We start from the raw sequence: 16,987 nt of genomic DNA, 5'->3' as shown, positions 1-16,987 counted from the left end.
TAAATCTTGACTTCAAATTTTATTTTTCGCAATCACGAGTGTGTGTGTATGTATGTGTGTGTAGGCGTATGTGTATGTATGTATGTGTAGGCGTGTGTGTTTGTGTCTGTGTGCAGGCATGAGTGTGTTGGTATGTGTGTGTGTGAAAATGTATGTATATATGAGTGTGTGCGTGTGTGTGTGTGGGTGTGTATGTATGCGTGCGCATTCAGGATATGGACGCAACCTGGAGACGGGTTTCGCTAGAGGAGCAGCATCGGGACGGGTCGGTCGACGGTGGTGCTGCAGAGGGAGGCGAGGGAAAATAAAATCATAGGAACGCCAAAAACAGTCAAGTGAGAATAATAAGCAATGTGATTGCTCAAAAAATACACATAAGATTGAATAATTGTATTACACGGAAACAGCAATAATTTCCAAAATGTCTATTTTGCGTGCTAAGCGCAAAATACGTATCTGCAGCTGAGCTCAAAACGAGAAATTACCGTTTAAAGTTTTGCGCCTCTATGTATTTGGCTCAGGTGCATCTATTTAAAAAAAACTTATTTAAAATTTTCTAGTTGAAAAATAACCATACAACATTGTATTTTGGTGAAATATCGGACAAAGAACCACCTGGTGGCCGTTACTCAATTTTGATAATGAGCTGATGTGTTCATCACATGACTTCTTTTTACCCCAATTTAATGTCATTTCCACATTATTGGCAATTTTAATGTGATTCAATTGTTTACTCTCTAAATATCACCGACATTGGCCAAATTGAAACCAAATTTAAATTTTAAAAAAAATCGCCAAATTTTGTAGCCAAGTTGGCGACAAAACTTGGCGACCAAAAGACTGGCGATATATCGGCAAGTGTCCGACAAACTGTTACACCACTTGAGTTTACATTGAAATTAACAGTGATTTCCCCCCAAAAAGGGGCAGAAGACCCCCTTAGGAACATCTGAATGCAACCAAAAGAGAAGGTGCACAACTAGACCCCACTAGGAGTCTACGTATCAAATTTCAACTTTCTAGGACATACCGTTTTTGAGTTATGCGAGATACATAAACACATACGCACATACATACACTGTAACAAATTTCGGAAACGTTTCTGGATATATCGGAAACGTTTCCGAAATAGTAGGAATCCTTCATCCAATAGCGCACTCCTCAATATTTAGAAAGCTTTTTGTTATTTCAAGAAATCTAGAAGCGGAAGTGATGACGCAACGCTTCGAAACCCATTTTATCCTTCCAACACGGGCGCCAATGAGTCGGATATAATGAGAACTTATATTATTCTTATCTATGGTTGCTGCAGTCAGCAACTGTTTATCATTGGATTGCTTGTTATTTCATGTCTAGAGAGTAGTAAAATGTGTCGAAACTAATTTTACGCCTTTGCATTTTGGACTGCCCTTGATTTTTTAGACGATGTACGCAGCTATTAAGTTAGTTAATAACCATTTGCTTCTTTACAATTTCCAATGCGACCATAATTAGATATATATTGTGTGTTCAAGCGTGAATAGTTTCAACACCCGTGTTTATACTTAATGAAACGAAACCCTTTGGATTACTTATTCAGTTGTAATGGAGGTACTTAGATTTTCTTCCGCTCATGTTCACTTGTAAGTATTAATGAATATTTTAAAACATGTTGTTATATACATTTATATTTTTGTTGATTTGCATTTGATGAGGCTCCAATTGTAATTGTTTTTGGGTTTATCGAATTAATTTAAAGATACCTATGTGCACTGTGTACTATTTGTTGTAACCAACTGAAACTGATTAATTACGCAAAAGAAATAAGATTTATATTTGAGAAGCAATCACAGAAAAGTTATTTCGAAATACTTGGATGTACATACATTTTGGTTCAAAAAGAAAAAAAATCAATTGTTTAATTCATTAAAAATATGGTTATGCAAATATTTTCTAGTATTGTAATATGCTTCACAAAAAATGTGCCAGTATTATTTATCTTTTTTATTATAATTTATTCATTCATTTAAAAATATTAATACCATTAGAAAATGACCATGTTATCTATTAGTAAGAACATAGTTATGCAATTAATTCATCTGCTTATTCATTTTGTTAAATGTGGTTAACAAAAAAATTCCTTGACATTAGTTGTTCCGAAAATAACATTTCCTTAGTGGATATACTAGTTTAATGTAGGACAGTCAGGAGTAATCAGTCAGTTGCAAAAATGGAACAGCTGCATTTACATGCCGAAATAAAAAGTAATATTATTTCATGTCATCGTTTTAAAAGTGATCATTTTTTAAATACTATGTTATTAATATGCAATGCACATATGGGGAGAAGACGAGGGGCGTTCACCACGCAGACTGTGCCATTGACATTTTCAAGGGGTTGCTTTTTTTAAGGGGGGGGGGCTCTTTATATCATTTTATGGGTGCACCATCACTAATCAGTAACCTATAATCAGTAACCTATTTTGATTAATTACGTGAACGAATTTCGGAACGCAAAGTGTAGGTAAGTTCTGCCAAATTTTATCCGAAAATAAAAGCTATCAAGTTTGATACAAGATATGTTTTTAAGTTCTGCATTAAAAATACAATATGTTGATAATTTTGTCTTGAAAATATTGAGAGAAAAACTGAAGTTTAATATGTTTAACAAACAATCCCACTTTTGAGAAAGAACTCCCCTTCCCTCCCCCGACGATTTTGTGATTATGAATGAAACTACTATATAATTTCATAAATTTTCAAAAACTTATAACTGTGCATATGTTATGCTGTTAACCATGCTATTTGTCATTAGAAATTCAAAAAAAAAATCCACGAATGATTCTAAAATTGCTTGTATTATTTCTCTTAGATATGAAAGAATTGAAACTGATATGGTATGCAATACTATAATAAAGAATTATATTTTAGAAAAAAATCACGGAAAAAGGATTCCGAAATTCTCGGAAGCGTTTTTGAAAATTGTTTGGAGAATTCCGAAATACTCGGAAACGTTTTCGAAACTTTCATGAACCACAGCTGCACAGAATACTCAGAAACATTTCTGGAAATTACGGAAAGAGGTTTCCGAAATACTCAGAAACGTTTCTGAAAATTACAGAAAGAGGATTCCGAAATACTCAGACACGTTTCTGGACATTACAGAAAGAGGATTCCGAAATACTCAGAAACGTTTTTGAAACTTTCATGAACCACAGCTGCACGATATACTCAGAAACGTTTCCGGATTTTTTTTACAGTGTACGTACATACGGACGTCACGAGAAAATTCGTTGTAATTAACTCGGGGGTCGTCAAAATGGATATTTCGCGTGTCTGTACGTTTCTAGGCATATATTCACGTGTAGTCCGGTCGAAAAAAAAAAAAAAACTCAACATTCATTCGGGGATGAGAAAAATGGAAATTAAGGCCGATTTTGGAGCGAAAATATTTTTGCGAATACAATGCTTCCTTTTTTGTAAAAGGAAGTAAAAATTGCAGATACGAATTTTGTTCACAGCACAGCAGTATTGTGATGACTATATTTCTTATTCCCTACCTGGAAAATAGGAAATAGTTCCGTTTCTTTTTATACCTTGGCTTACTGAAGGGATCAGCCACAAATTAAAAATATTGATTGACTTCATCGACTGTTCTACCTTTGTGTAGAAATTCAGTGATTCCATTTGGAGTACAGTTTTGGTCTCATTATCTCAAGAAAGACACCAAATGACTGAGATGCATTGGAGGGCTTCCATGTTAGATTTGGGCTTTCTTCTTTACACTATGATTCCAGGATTAGAATGCTTACTATGCAGTCTTTAGCAAAAGAGTGTAAAAGAGGATGGATCACAAAACCAGGATTCGTTGATTTGTGCTTTTTAAAACTCAAAGCTGATCTTGAAATCAGGATATAGGTATTGTTTACCTGAAGCAAGCTTTACTTCCAATAGAGTAAGTAGCTTTTAAAAGGGCCCTTAATCTTCATAGGGGATTGATGAATGGACTAGGACCAGCCTAACTGGGCCAAGAGTCTGTTGCTGGTCGTCACTTTCGCATTTGTGTTTGTTTGTTATCTGTATTATTGAACAGCAACATAGGAAGAGGAGTCCTGTGATTCAAATCCTTGCGTTGGAGACGAGAGTTCAGAAAACAAATCTGTCACCTGGATACAAATGAAGTTCTCATAATACGTGTCACAGGAGCAAAGGGGGTAGAATAAGTGTTCCATCCTCCTTGTTGAGCAATCGCGATTGCTTATTGCTTTCATTTGACTGTTTTGATGTTCTATCATTTTCCCGCCAGCACCCTCTGCAGCATCACCGTCGACCGGTTCCTCACAATGCTGCTCCTATAGCGAAAGCCGTCTCCAGATTAGATCAATATCATACGCTTACACGCATACATACACGCACGTACAAACACATACACACACATACATACACCTGCACACATACACAAACACATACACACACATACATACACCTGCACACATACACAAACACATACACACGCATACATACAGACACCTACACATATACGTACGCCTACACACACAACTACCCACACACTTATGCTTGGACACAGACACAAACACATATGCCTTACACACACATACACATTCCTCCCCCCCCCACACAAACACTCGTACACACAACTACCCACACACTCATACCTGCACGCAGACACAAACACACATGTCCTACACATACACATACCCCTACACACAAACATACATACCCCACACACACATAAACACATACGCCTACATACACACACAATCGTGATTGCGAAAAACGTAATTTGAATTCAAGATGTCAAAATTCAAATTATATATATATTTTTTTCATAATAACCTTGTTTGGCAGACAGATGAATCAGAACGAAGTCTAACGTTAAGGTACATAGGTTAAGATGAATCCAACGTAAAGGTACTATACGTCCACGGTAACCTAGGTATAAAGGCTACATGTACTGATTTGTTTACATGGATATAAACTCAAGTCAATAGCACCTGTGCTACTGACTTGATAGCACCTTTGCATAGACATAATTAAAACCTCTGTGTATAATGAAAATTTTGCTACTAGCGGAGAGTTGCTCGTAACAATCCTTATACGTAGGCTTGCCAGATTTCGGAAATGTCCAACCGGGACACCGGAGTACCCCTCCCATCCCCCCCCGCCCGTCGCGAGTATTCAAAAGGAAACCAGGGGGGTGGGTGATAGTGGACTCAAGTAAAATTTTCTGAAGAAAGTGTGAAATTTTCAGAAACTATGAGGAACTCGACCCCTTCCCCCTCCCCGTAAAAGAAATTTGCAACATTCAAACTAGAAATTATTAAAAAGAAACATTCTAAAAGTTTTCTTTAAAAAAAATTTTTTTTTCAGCTTTTAAAATGCGTTGTCAGCCCAAAATATTTGGAAATTTCGGATCACAAACACCCCTTAAAGGAACACACCCCTGGCTGGTTCTAAGCGTATTTTAGAGGGTAGGTGATTCTCAATACTATGAATAAATACTAATTATAAAACCTAAACCTAATAAATGACACAAGTAGATAAATTTAAACATTTTATTTTTTACACGTTAATATTTATTAGTTACTTTAGTAAGAAGAAATACTTTGAATGAGGAATAAAAATGAACAATATTTACATGTATTTTTCATTTGCTAGGACTTTTTTTGAAAAGTCTTGTTTGGTTTTAATGTTGTTGTAAAAATCCTCACAAGCTGATTCGATATTAATTTTATAAGTCTATGCTTCAAATGTCAAAGTAATTATCCAAAATAGTCCTTTACAGTTAATATTTTTTAGACTTTGTCGGTAATCTAATCAAATTTATCTTTTTCCGGGACCTGAAGTAAACCGGTCATGACACCGGGGATTTTCCCTGAAAACCGGGACGTCTGGCAAGCCTACTTATACGTATAGGACTTCCCATCAAGCATTAATGCTGGATAAACTGCTATGCTAGATTTCTTGCTCAGAATACATGAAAAAAATCTGCTTTGAACTGCATCTCTAGGACCCATAGTTTTCGAGGAAAATACGAAAGAAAAATATGACATCGTGCTTGGTGTAAGAAAATAAAGAGCGCAATCAGCCATTCGACGATATGCATTCATGCCTCTATATGGATATTTTGAACTTCTTTTCTATAGAAGTTTATGCATATACAGTGAAACCTTTGTAAGTTGACCACCTGCGGTGCACTAGTTTAGTGGTCAACTTAAACAGGTGGTCAACTTACAGAGGTCGTTTTATATGATACTAGTGGCACCCGCACGGCTTCGCCCGTAATAGAAAAATTAAAGGTCTTTTGGTTTGCCTGTCTATTTACAAATAATGTATGGTGAATTTTCTCGCCAATTGGCTTGTACCGACGTTACAGTTCCACGTTATGATAATTTCGTATCGCGCCAATTGGCTTGTGCCCATGTTACGGTTCCACGTTATGATAATTTCGTAATTTATGATAGTTTTTTTTTTCTTAAAACTGGAATAAGAAAAGAACCACATCGAATTTTCGAAAAATCGCTTCGAGGTGCACGCACTCATGCTACAAACCAACTTTGTGCCAAATTTCATGAAAATCGGCCGAACGGTCTAGGCGCTATGCGCGTCACAGACATCCAGACATCTAGACATCCAGACATCCTGAGAGAGAGACTTTGAGCTTTATTATTAGTAAAGAAGATAAAGAAGACCTAATTCCGTGCCTGAAAAAAGCCGTCAACTTAGACAGATGGTCAACTCACAAGGGTGGTCAACTTTACAGGTTTTACTGTACCAATTTTCATGTTTGTATTAAAGGTTTCTTTTTCTCGTATACCGGATATGACATTATACATTTTTCTAGCATTTCTCTCGAAATCCATGGCTCGTAGGGGGGTAATTCTTTGGAGGGGGGAGTTATGCACTCAAAACGAGGAATCAAGCTCTTCTGGTTACCTGGTGCTCATGGGACACCCTGTACATACACATTAACCTACTAGTATAGGCAATATGGCTTTAACCCCCCCCCCCCCCCACACACACAGCTATCTGTTTCACCCCTAACTCAGGGTCTTTCAAGTGGAATTCACTGAAAAAACCCTTAACAACTGCACATTCGATTTCAGCTTCCAAAGCTCGGCACTAAGCAAGGGCGGATTCAGGGGAGGGTCAAAGGGTCAGCTGAGCCCCCTGTGATAAAATTTTATTATGATTATTATTAACCTTCATTTTTTTAGATCCGGAAAAATAGTACCGGGAATCAATGTACTATTACACAACCTTACTTTGCTTGGTTCTGTGAGGTATCGCTTCTCAACACGTAATAATTTAAAGCATTGACTGGGTTTGTTTTCTGGGCTTTTGCTATTTTGAGTTTTTTGTTCCTTTTCAAAAGAACAATAATCTCTAATGAGTTTAACTTTTTTTTTTCAGATCACATCATCTCAAACCATATATCGTGTGTGGGGGTGTTGTGTGTGCTTTTTCCAACTATTTTATAGCTGTAATCTCATATATTCAAAGCTTACTGTAACGTGACCAGCCTGTTTGCCTCGAGAAATATGAATTTTGACGAAAATTTGAGGTAAAATGATCCATGACTCAGGTCACACATTTGAAAATTTTGAAACTCGCCCCCCCCCCTTACAAAAAATTCTGGATCCGCCCCTGGCACTAAGGGAAGAGGAGGGGAATCGGGAATATCATCTCCCCACTGAGCTCAAAACGGGAATATGAGCTCCTCATTCTCGAATGATGATGGCAGTTATCGTAATTAAGAGCCATTTCGTGGAGTGTCGAGGCGTACGATGTCGGGGTACTGCTCATGTCATATTGAAGATGAGGGGTGGTTTTTCCATTGGAGAACACGAGACTGGCTTATTTTTTCCCCCCAAATTTTTGGATGCCTGCCATCCGCTCTCCCGATTCAATCGATAAATTATTTTTCTTGCCAGTGATGGCCGGGAGCTTTGAAAAAGAAGAAACACCGATTGATCTTCGAGGAGGAAAGGGGATCCCGAAATCACCATCATCATCGGGAGCGCAGGAAGAATATTAAGAATATAATTTGTCTTTCCTTTTTGACGGTTGAGGTTTATACTGTATATACGTTTTTATATCAGTGGCGCTCTTGGCACGGGTGTCACATGGGAAGATAATGTGTGATAACCCCCCCCCCCTGGGAAAAAATCTAACATGGACTTGTATGTAAACATGAAATTTTCGCAATTTTCAGAAACGACTCATCTTCATTTACGGAATGTAACAAAAATTCAAGAAACCCAATATACATTAGAAGACAAATATAAATTAAAAATGCATTGTGTGGTGCATTTACTATCTTTATCTTCTTTACTAATAATAAAGCTGAACGTCTCTCTGTCCGGAGGATGTCTGGATGTCTGTAGGATGTTTGTAGGATATCTGTAGGATGTCTGTGACGCGCATAGCGCCTAGACCGTTCTGCCGATTTTCATGAAATTTGGCACAAAGTTAGTATGTAGCACGGGGGTGTGCACCTCGAAGTGATTTTCCGAAAATTCGATGTGGTTCTTTTTCCATTCCAATTTTAAGAAAAAAATATCATAAGATGGACGAGTAAATTACGAAATTATCATAACGTGGAACCGTAACATGGGCACAAGCCAATTGGCGAGATACGAAATTATCATAACGCGGAACCGTAAGATGGGTACAAGCCAACTGTCGAGAAAATTCACCATACATTATTTGTAAATATACAGGAGAACCAAAAGACCTTTTGATTTTTCTATTACGGGCAAAGCCGTGCAGGTATCACTAGTTACTAATAATAAAGCTGTATCTCTGTCTGGATCTCTGTGACGCGCATAGCGCCTAGACTGTTCGGCCGATTTTCATGAAATTTGGCACACAATTACTTTGTAGCATGGGGGTGTGCACCTCGAAGTGATTTTTTAAAAATCCGATTTTGTTCTTTTTGTATTACAATTTTAAGAACATTTTCCCGAGCAAAATTATCATAAGATGGACGAGTAAATTACCAAGTTATCATAATGTGGAACCGTAACATGGGCAAGCCAATTGACGAGAAAGTCATCATATATTACTTTTAAATATACCAGGCGAACCAAAAGATCTTTTAATTTTTCTACTACGGGCAAAGCCGTTTGAGTGCCACTAGTTAAAAATAAAATAGACGACGTGTGATAGTTTAAATAAAACTTTAATAATAAAAACTTGGTAATAAACATGCTGGGAAAAAGTATCAGAGCTGAAATATTTACCTTCACTTTTATATCCATTTTGGATGTCACCCCTTCCCCAGAAAGTGGACGGGACGAAACTCTCCCTTTACCTTCACGTAGTGACGTTACTGCATATGTTACCGTTAAAGTATGAAATCCGTTATTTTATAGAATACCTAGTTATTTCATGGAATAACTGATCGTGTCTGTTAAAGTGTAAAACTCTCTTGTTTTTCATGGTTTAACTAGTTATTTCATAGAATAACGATCTAGCCCGTTAAAGTGTAAAACAATCTCTATCATTTATCTTGCACGACAAATACACTTACCTTCCACCCATGTGTTACCCCCAAAATGTTTGAGTAAAACCCAGTGTGTCAACAACCCAGTGTGTGCTTTTGTTTTAGAAATGCATAATGTTCTTTGTAATTACAAGTGTCATTTTAGTAATCCTTGTTGTAACAAATGATTTTATGGTACGTTTCAATAAATACCATTTATACGCAGGATAAATTAGATAAATTGCTTCTTTTTCATTCCAATTGTCTATCATTAGTTTATTTATAGAATACCTAGTAATTTATTTTTGATAAATTGTTTATTTTACACTTTAACTGTCTCTCATTAGTTAATTTATATAATACCTAGTTATTTTATAGAATAACTAGTTAAGGGGTCACAGTACCTTTCAAACATTTTTTTTTTTAATTTAAGTACATTTTATATTTCTTTGAAACCATAACATGCATACTTATTTCTTAATGAATTAATTATTTTCAAAATTTAAAAATATTGTCTACTTTTTTTAAAAATTCAAAATATTGAAAAAAAATTCCATTTTTTGAAATCCCTAAGGTTTTTTTATTTTTGAACTAAATAAATTTTTTTTTGTTAATTGATCACTATTATCTTCTCTAAAATTCTGTGCAATCATTTGCTTACGAGTTTATTAGAACATTTTCTGTGATTAATTATGTAAAAAATCAAAGTTTTTTTTTAAATTTGGTTTTTAAAAGTTTAACATGTTCTAAAGATTAGAGTAATTTATAAAATGCTTATCCAAGGCACAGTTTTGTCAAATATGTTATCCCAATTGCAAAAAGTATTACTTTAAAGCTGTATCTTTAATAGAAAAAAATCCTTAGGGATTCTAATGACATGAAAACACAAAAATACTATCATCGAGAAAAAGCAGTTTAAAATTTTCCTTTTGCATAAGAACACATAGCGAGCATGGCCTAAAACCACTCATAACTTTTTAAATATTTGAACTAAAGCAATGACACTTTTTCCCTGTGTTCAGAATAGTTTTTAGTTTTGAAATAAGCAATAAAATTTTTTTGATCATTTCATCATTTTTGAGGTACTGTAACCCCCTTAAAGTGTCAAATTAATAACATATCACACACTTTAACGGACACGATCAGTTATTTCATGGAATAACTATTCTATAAAATAACTGCAATATATACTTTAACGGTAATATGTACACATAATTTATCTGAAGATTATTCATTTAAACTCACAAGGAAAGAGCGAAAGCATTTTGTTTTTCTCTTATTATTACTACACACGCTCTACAACTGGACGATAATTTAATTACATAATTTACAAAACATAAAAACAATAGTGGCAATGAAAAAACAAAGCTAAACAGAGATCGACATGAAAAAGAACCAAAAACAGATAAGTTATAAGGTAAAACGACAATGTTGGAGTTCTCCCATCATTGTTTTTGAAATTAAACGTTCTCCGTTCGTTACTTTTCTAATTGTCACAGTGAGACACGTCGCATTTGTTTAACGTTGCCCTCGCACTCGAAGCCCCCCCCCCTCTTTCTCACCCCCCCCCCCCCCCCCGAAACAACGCACTCCGACAGGAAATTGCCTTTTCTGCAAAAATGAGTTCTGCCAACACGAAGGCGGAAATGTTGCAAATGAGGCGCTAGAGGATAAAAAGGGGTGTTGTAAGGGAAGAAGGAGTTGTCATTTTTTCTTCCACCCTTCTTCATCGGTGACGCCGCTGAAAGAACCAACGGCGTTCCATTTAATTAAAAGTCACATTTCGCATTTTCTTTTATTTCTTTTCTTTTAATCCCAGCGTTCGATGATATCCGTATCCAAATTCGTAACTTTTACCTCTACTCTATAGCACATGCACATCAGAGTTTTACTGAGGGTAGATTTACATTTTATAAAAATGTTTAAGCTTAATCTTTACTTATAATAAAGCTGAAAGTCTCTCTGTCTGTCAGGATCTCTGTCCAGATCTCTGTTTGTCAGGATCTCTGTGACGCGCATAGCACCTAGACCGTTCGGCCGATTTTCATGAAATTTGGCACAAAGTTAGTTTGTAGCATGGGGGTGTGCACCTCGAAGCGATTTTTCGAAAATTCGATGTGGTTCTTTTTCTATTCCAATTTTAAGAACAAAATTATCATAAGATGGACGAGTAAATTACGAAATTATCATAACGTGGAACCTTAGCATGGGCACAAGCCAATTGGCGAGAAAATTCACCATACATTATTTGTAAATATACAGGTGAACCAAAAGACCTTTTAATTTTCTATTACGGGCAAAGCCGTGCGGGTACCACTAGTAAGGGAATAAAATGACTTCAGCAACTACCCCTGATCCACCATATATGCGTGTGTGTGTGTGTAGATAGGCATGGGGTATACTGTTACAAATTTTGTAAATGAAAGTTAATTTTATATTTTTCTGTTCTTATAATTTACTGCAATCTAGATACATTTGACATTTACTCCACTTACTTTCATTACAAATTACTTTGCTTGCTAAAGCTTTTACATGTATAATATTCTTTCCCTACTTTACTAAACTTGATCCCGGATTCTATGGGATTGGCGAGAAAAGAAGAGATGTGGCCTGGTTGGCATTCTTTTTTGTTGAACTTTTTCGGCACCAAGTTTGGCGATAAATAGCCAAATGTTGCTAAGTTTCGTGAATTTCTAACCCAAAAGGAGAATCCAAAATTTACTGGATAACTCCAGTATTTTAATCCCATAGTATAAATAGGAGGACCGTCGATTTCAGTTCGTTTCTGACCAAAATCCGGAAAATTTATGAGCAAAATTAAAGGAGATATTCGAGTTTAAAAATTAAGCGCATAGAGTAGGAACCGTTCAGAAAATGAAATGGGAACGTATCGTCGTGTCAAAAGATTGACGTAGATTTGATTTTTATCTTAGTAAAAAAAAAGCAAAAAATACTTGTTTTCATTGCTATTAAAAAATAAATTCAAATCTCATTGCTATCAAAAAATAAATTCAAATCTCATATTAAGACACCTAGAAACACACTACAACGCTCATACAATTTGACAAAAACACTCAAGTAACACACACAAAGTCTACTCCCACTGCCAGCTGCTATATGACTCCTGATGACCACGAGCAATAAGTGGTGTAATCTAAGCAAGTAAAGCTTTGTTTAATATCTGGATGAATATTGGTCGTATAAACGCCAAATTCTCTTGTTCAAATTGTTTTTATGCTTGTAAGTTTCCTAACCGAAGGGTAGGGACCTGAGGCCACATAAGGGTCGTTCTCCAGAAATCGTAACTTTTCAACGCAAATATTTTTCAATTTCGAAACCTTTTTTTTCTGTTTTTTTCATTCTTACATGAAAGTGTTACCTAGTAGAAGCAACCATAAACAATAGCCCAGCTAAGTTCCAATCAGTTTACTCATTAAAATAAATAAATAAATAAATGCCTTGTTGACGGAAATAAAAAAAATAAAAAAACTTTTAATATTTAAAAATCGAGTCCAGTTTAATGTCAAAGTATTAATTTTGACTCGACGTTAAATCCCGGTTATCAAAAATTTGCTATATCAACTGCGCTTGCACGCGGACTTTGCTGATTTCAAAAATCTTGCTAAAGTTAATTACAAACATTTTAAACATGTTAATAAATATGAGATGACAAACAGATAAAAAATAAAAATCACAAAGCTTTCTCTGGTTTAGTTTTTACGCCTCGGTAAAGATTGAGTTTTGCGTCTTAATTATTAATGGATTAGGAGTCTGATTTTTCTATCAAACAAAGGCCTTTTTCAGGACCAAATTTTGAACCTCAGAAGAGCGTACTAGAATTGCAGCATCACTTCTAATACAAAGCCGAACCCTCAACCTAAATAAAAATGTATAATACTAATCTGTTTACGCCTGACCTAAAATATTCGCGAAAGACATATCTGTACTCATATTCCAATCATTTTTGAAGTAATGCACAATGTGTTTTACGTTTATGTTAAATAAATATTTCCTAACCAATACATATTGAAGTGTCATTTTTCTCTTTACATTATGAAGATTATCAGTCAGTCATATCAGTAGTTTCATATAATATATCACGAAATCGCTGTGAAAATATTCTAATCGCATTCATTAATTTGTTGGGACTCTAGCTCAGCCTAAACAAGCAATACGAAATCTTATAACAGAAAGCCCAAAAAGCTAAGACCGCGCGCAAGCGTAGTTGAAATGGCAAATTTGTGATAACCGGGATTTAACGTCTAGTGTAATTTTGTTGATTGTGCAAACAATCAGCTATTTTAATGACTAGTGGAAACATATTAAGCTCTCTTAATTAAAGTACGGATTAATTAATAGTTTCAAATGTATGTTAAAAAATAATGTTTAGTAAATTCGAGGATATACTGGCAATTTATAATTTTGGTAGAATGCCTATTATTGATGTATTCCCCCCCCCCATCAATTATTTTCATCTCAGAAATAATGACATTGATAAGGTCTGTCACAGAGGTGAGGATCTTTCCATTGATATAGGGCTAACAGATACATTTCTCATGGAATTTTTTTTTCTCCGTTGCTACAATCTGCACATGTTAAACATTTGTGTGAAAACATGTTCACTTCTTTTTTTTTACATTAATTTACATCCCTGAAGTTCAAGTTCACGGAGGTGAAAAGTCAGAATAATCATACTAAGTTTTTGAAGCAATATCTATCTTTTTGTTTTTCGACAAAAATCTCTCAACTCCAAATATGGCTGAAAATAAACAAGTTTAATTAGGGTATCCCTTGTATTAAGGAAAATAAAATTTGATGTCATTACTGCAACGTGTTAATGAGGAACGGTATTTTGTGTTTAGGTAACGGAGGTGAAAGTTTATTGTGTGACATGACTCCTTGTCCTTCTAAAACGAACTAAAACACAATATTAAAAAATTAAATATACTTAAACACCTAGTATTTGAGACACTTGTGAAAGAAATAATAAATAAATAAGTATATACTTTTAATCAAACAAGTTATTAAACAACATAAACAATCACACAAGGTGTGTGACATGCCACGAAGGTGAGAATTCACATGTTGTAAACCAAAAATATACTAAAATAAAAATTATTATTAAAAAATTGCTGCCGGATTTAAATAGATGTACTTTTGATGAAATTAAAAATCATTGTTAAACGAATTGTTCAAAAAAGTTTTTAATGTAAAAGGCGTGTGACGGAAAAGTTACATTTTTTTGAAGAATGATCCATAAAGAACATATCTTGCACTTTTTTTCCTTTTTACTTCCTTTTACAAAAAAGTAAGTATTGTATTCGCAAAAAAATTTTCACTCAAAAATCGGCCTTAATTTCCACTTTGCTCACCCCCGAATGAATTTTGAGTTTTTTTCTTCAACAAGACCACACGTGGATGTATGCCTAGGAACGTACAGACACCCGAAATATCCATTTTGACGATCCCCGAGTTAATTACAACGGATTTTCTCGTGACGTCCGTATGTACGCATGTATGTGCGTATGTGTGTATGTATCTCGCATAACTCAAGAACGGTATGTCCTAGAAAGTTGAAATTTGGTACGTAGACTGCTAGTGGGTCCTAGTTGTGCATCTTGCCTTTTGGTTGCATTCGGATGTTCTAAGGGTCTCTTTTGCCCCTTTTTAAGGGAAATCATTGTTAATTTCGATGTAAACTCAAGTGGTGTTATAATTTGTCGGACGCGTGGCGATATATCGCCAGAATTTTGGTCGCCAAGTTTTGTCACACACTTGGCGACGAATTTGACGGGTTTTTTTTTTTTTCTTTTTTAAATTTTGGTTTCAATTTGGCCACTGTTGGTGATATTTAGAGAGTAAACAATTGAATCACATTAAAATTGCCAATCATGAGGAAATGACATTAAATTGGAGTAAAAGGAAGTCATGTGATGCACACATCAGCTCGTTTTGCTTCAAACTTTTATTATCTTAACTGTGCATGTTCAATTATCAAATGAAAGTAACATTTCCCATCAAACGTGTGTAGGAGAACCTCCGATGTGAATTCCTGAGCATCAAAGGACCTCTCTGTGCAAATTTTTCAAAGATCCAATGTAAACCATATTTGTATTTGGAACGTACAACACACATACGTACAGCAATTTTTATATACACTCAAACCTGTTTTTGTGCGCTTTTGAGTGTGGTATATGAAAATTTCAATCAGACTGGGACTCAATTGACGAAATTATTTATAAAGCGAGTGCGAGATCTTTTTCGAGAAATTTCGTCTAACGATTTGGCAAAATTATCTTCACTTGGTTTATTTTGATTTCGTCAAAGATAGTTATCTCGTAAGTTTTTACGTTATTTTCTACGTGAGACTTTTTTTATGCGGTCCCTATCTACCGTACATAAAAAAATATGTTTTAACTGTGTTGCGAAAACAACTTTTAATAGCTACTCTTAAAGTTTCGGGCAATTTTTTTCTTGTTTTTTTTTTTTTTTTTTTTTTTTTTTTTTTTTTGAGCAATCACGGTTGCTTATTGCTTTCATTTGACTGTTTTGATGTCCTTTGATTTTATTTTCTCACCGCCACCCTCCGCAGCATCACCGTGGATCGGCTTCTCACGATGCTGCTCCTATAGCGAAAGCCGTCTCCAGGTTGCATCCATGTCCTACACACACGCGCATACATACACAACTACACACACACAAACACACACACAAACGCATACACCTACACACACAGGCACATACACACACAAACACATACACATACATACAGACACCTACACACACACACAAAAACATACACACACATACAAACAACTACCCACACATTCATGCCTGAACACAGACACAAACTCATATGCCTACACACACATACACCCCCCCCCCACACACACACATATTCATACACACAACTACCCACACACTTATGCCAGCACACAGACACAAACACACATGCCTACACACACATACCCCTACACACAAAAACGCATACCCCCCACACACAAACACACACGCCTACATACACACACTCGTGATTGCGAAAAACATAATTTGAATTCAAGATGTCAAAATTCAAATTATTATTTTTTTTTATGCGGTCCGTACCCACTGTACAAAAACAGGTTTGAGTGTATATGGATTTAGTGTTTGCGGTTAATAAACTGCCTCCCCTCCCACCCAACTCTACAAAAACACCTTAATTAACAACGCTGATTTAAGAAAAAGTGTACTGCAGCTGTAAGATTGACAGGGAGTGAGAGAAGGCACAAACATATGCATAAACACGTTACGTTTCTCAAAGCCAGATGGGGAGTCGCCCCTCGATTTATTTTAGTTTTGTGTTTTGACCCCCCCCCCTCCCCCATGTAAGGGTACGTAAGTTTTTTCACCCCCCCCCCCTCCCCTATTCTTACGTAAGATTTCATTTCGTTTTTCAAAATAATAAAATAACGAACCTTACATCACTGGAATCGAAATTAAATTCATTATTATTAAATTAAAC

At 35.6% G+C, this 16,987-nt stretch overlaps 1 protein-coding gene across 1 annotated transcript in view; it reads right to left on the bottom strand.

The window, feature by feature from the left end:
* The window catches only part of LOC129216806 (disks large homolog 1-like), a 175,217-nt gene that overhangs the window by 127,035 nt on the left and 31,195 nt on the right, over positions 1-16,987 (bottom strand). The window lies entirely within an intron of this gene.

Source organism: Uloborus diversus, chromosome 2, assembly GCF_026930045.1.
Source record: "Uloborus diversus isolate 005 chromosome 2, Udiv.v.3.1, whole genome shotgun sequence".
In the NCBI taxonomy this organism is placed as follows: Eukaryota; Metazoa; Arthropoda; class Arachnida; order Araneae; family Uloboridae; genus Uloborus; species Uloborus diversus.
This window is presented reverse-complemented; position numbering and strand designations above follow the sequence as displayed.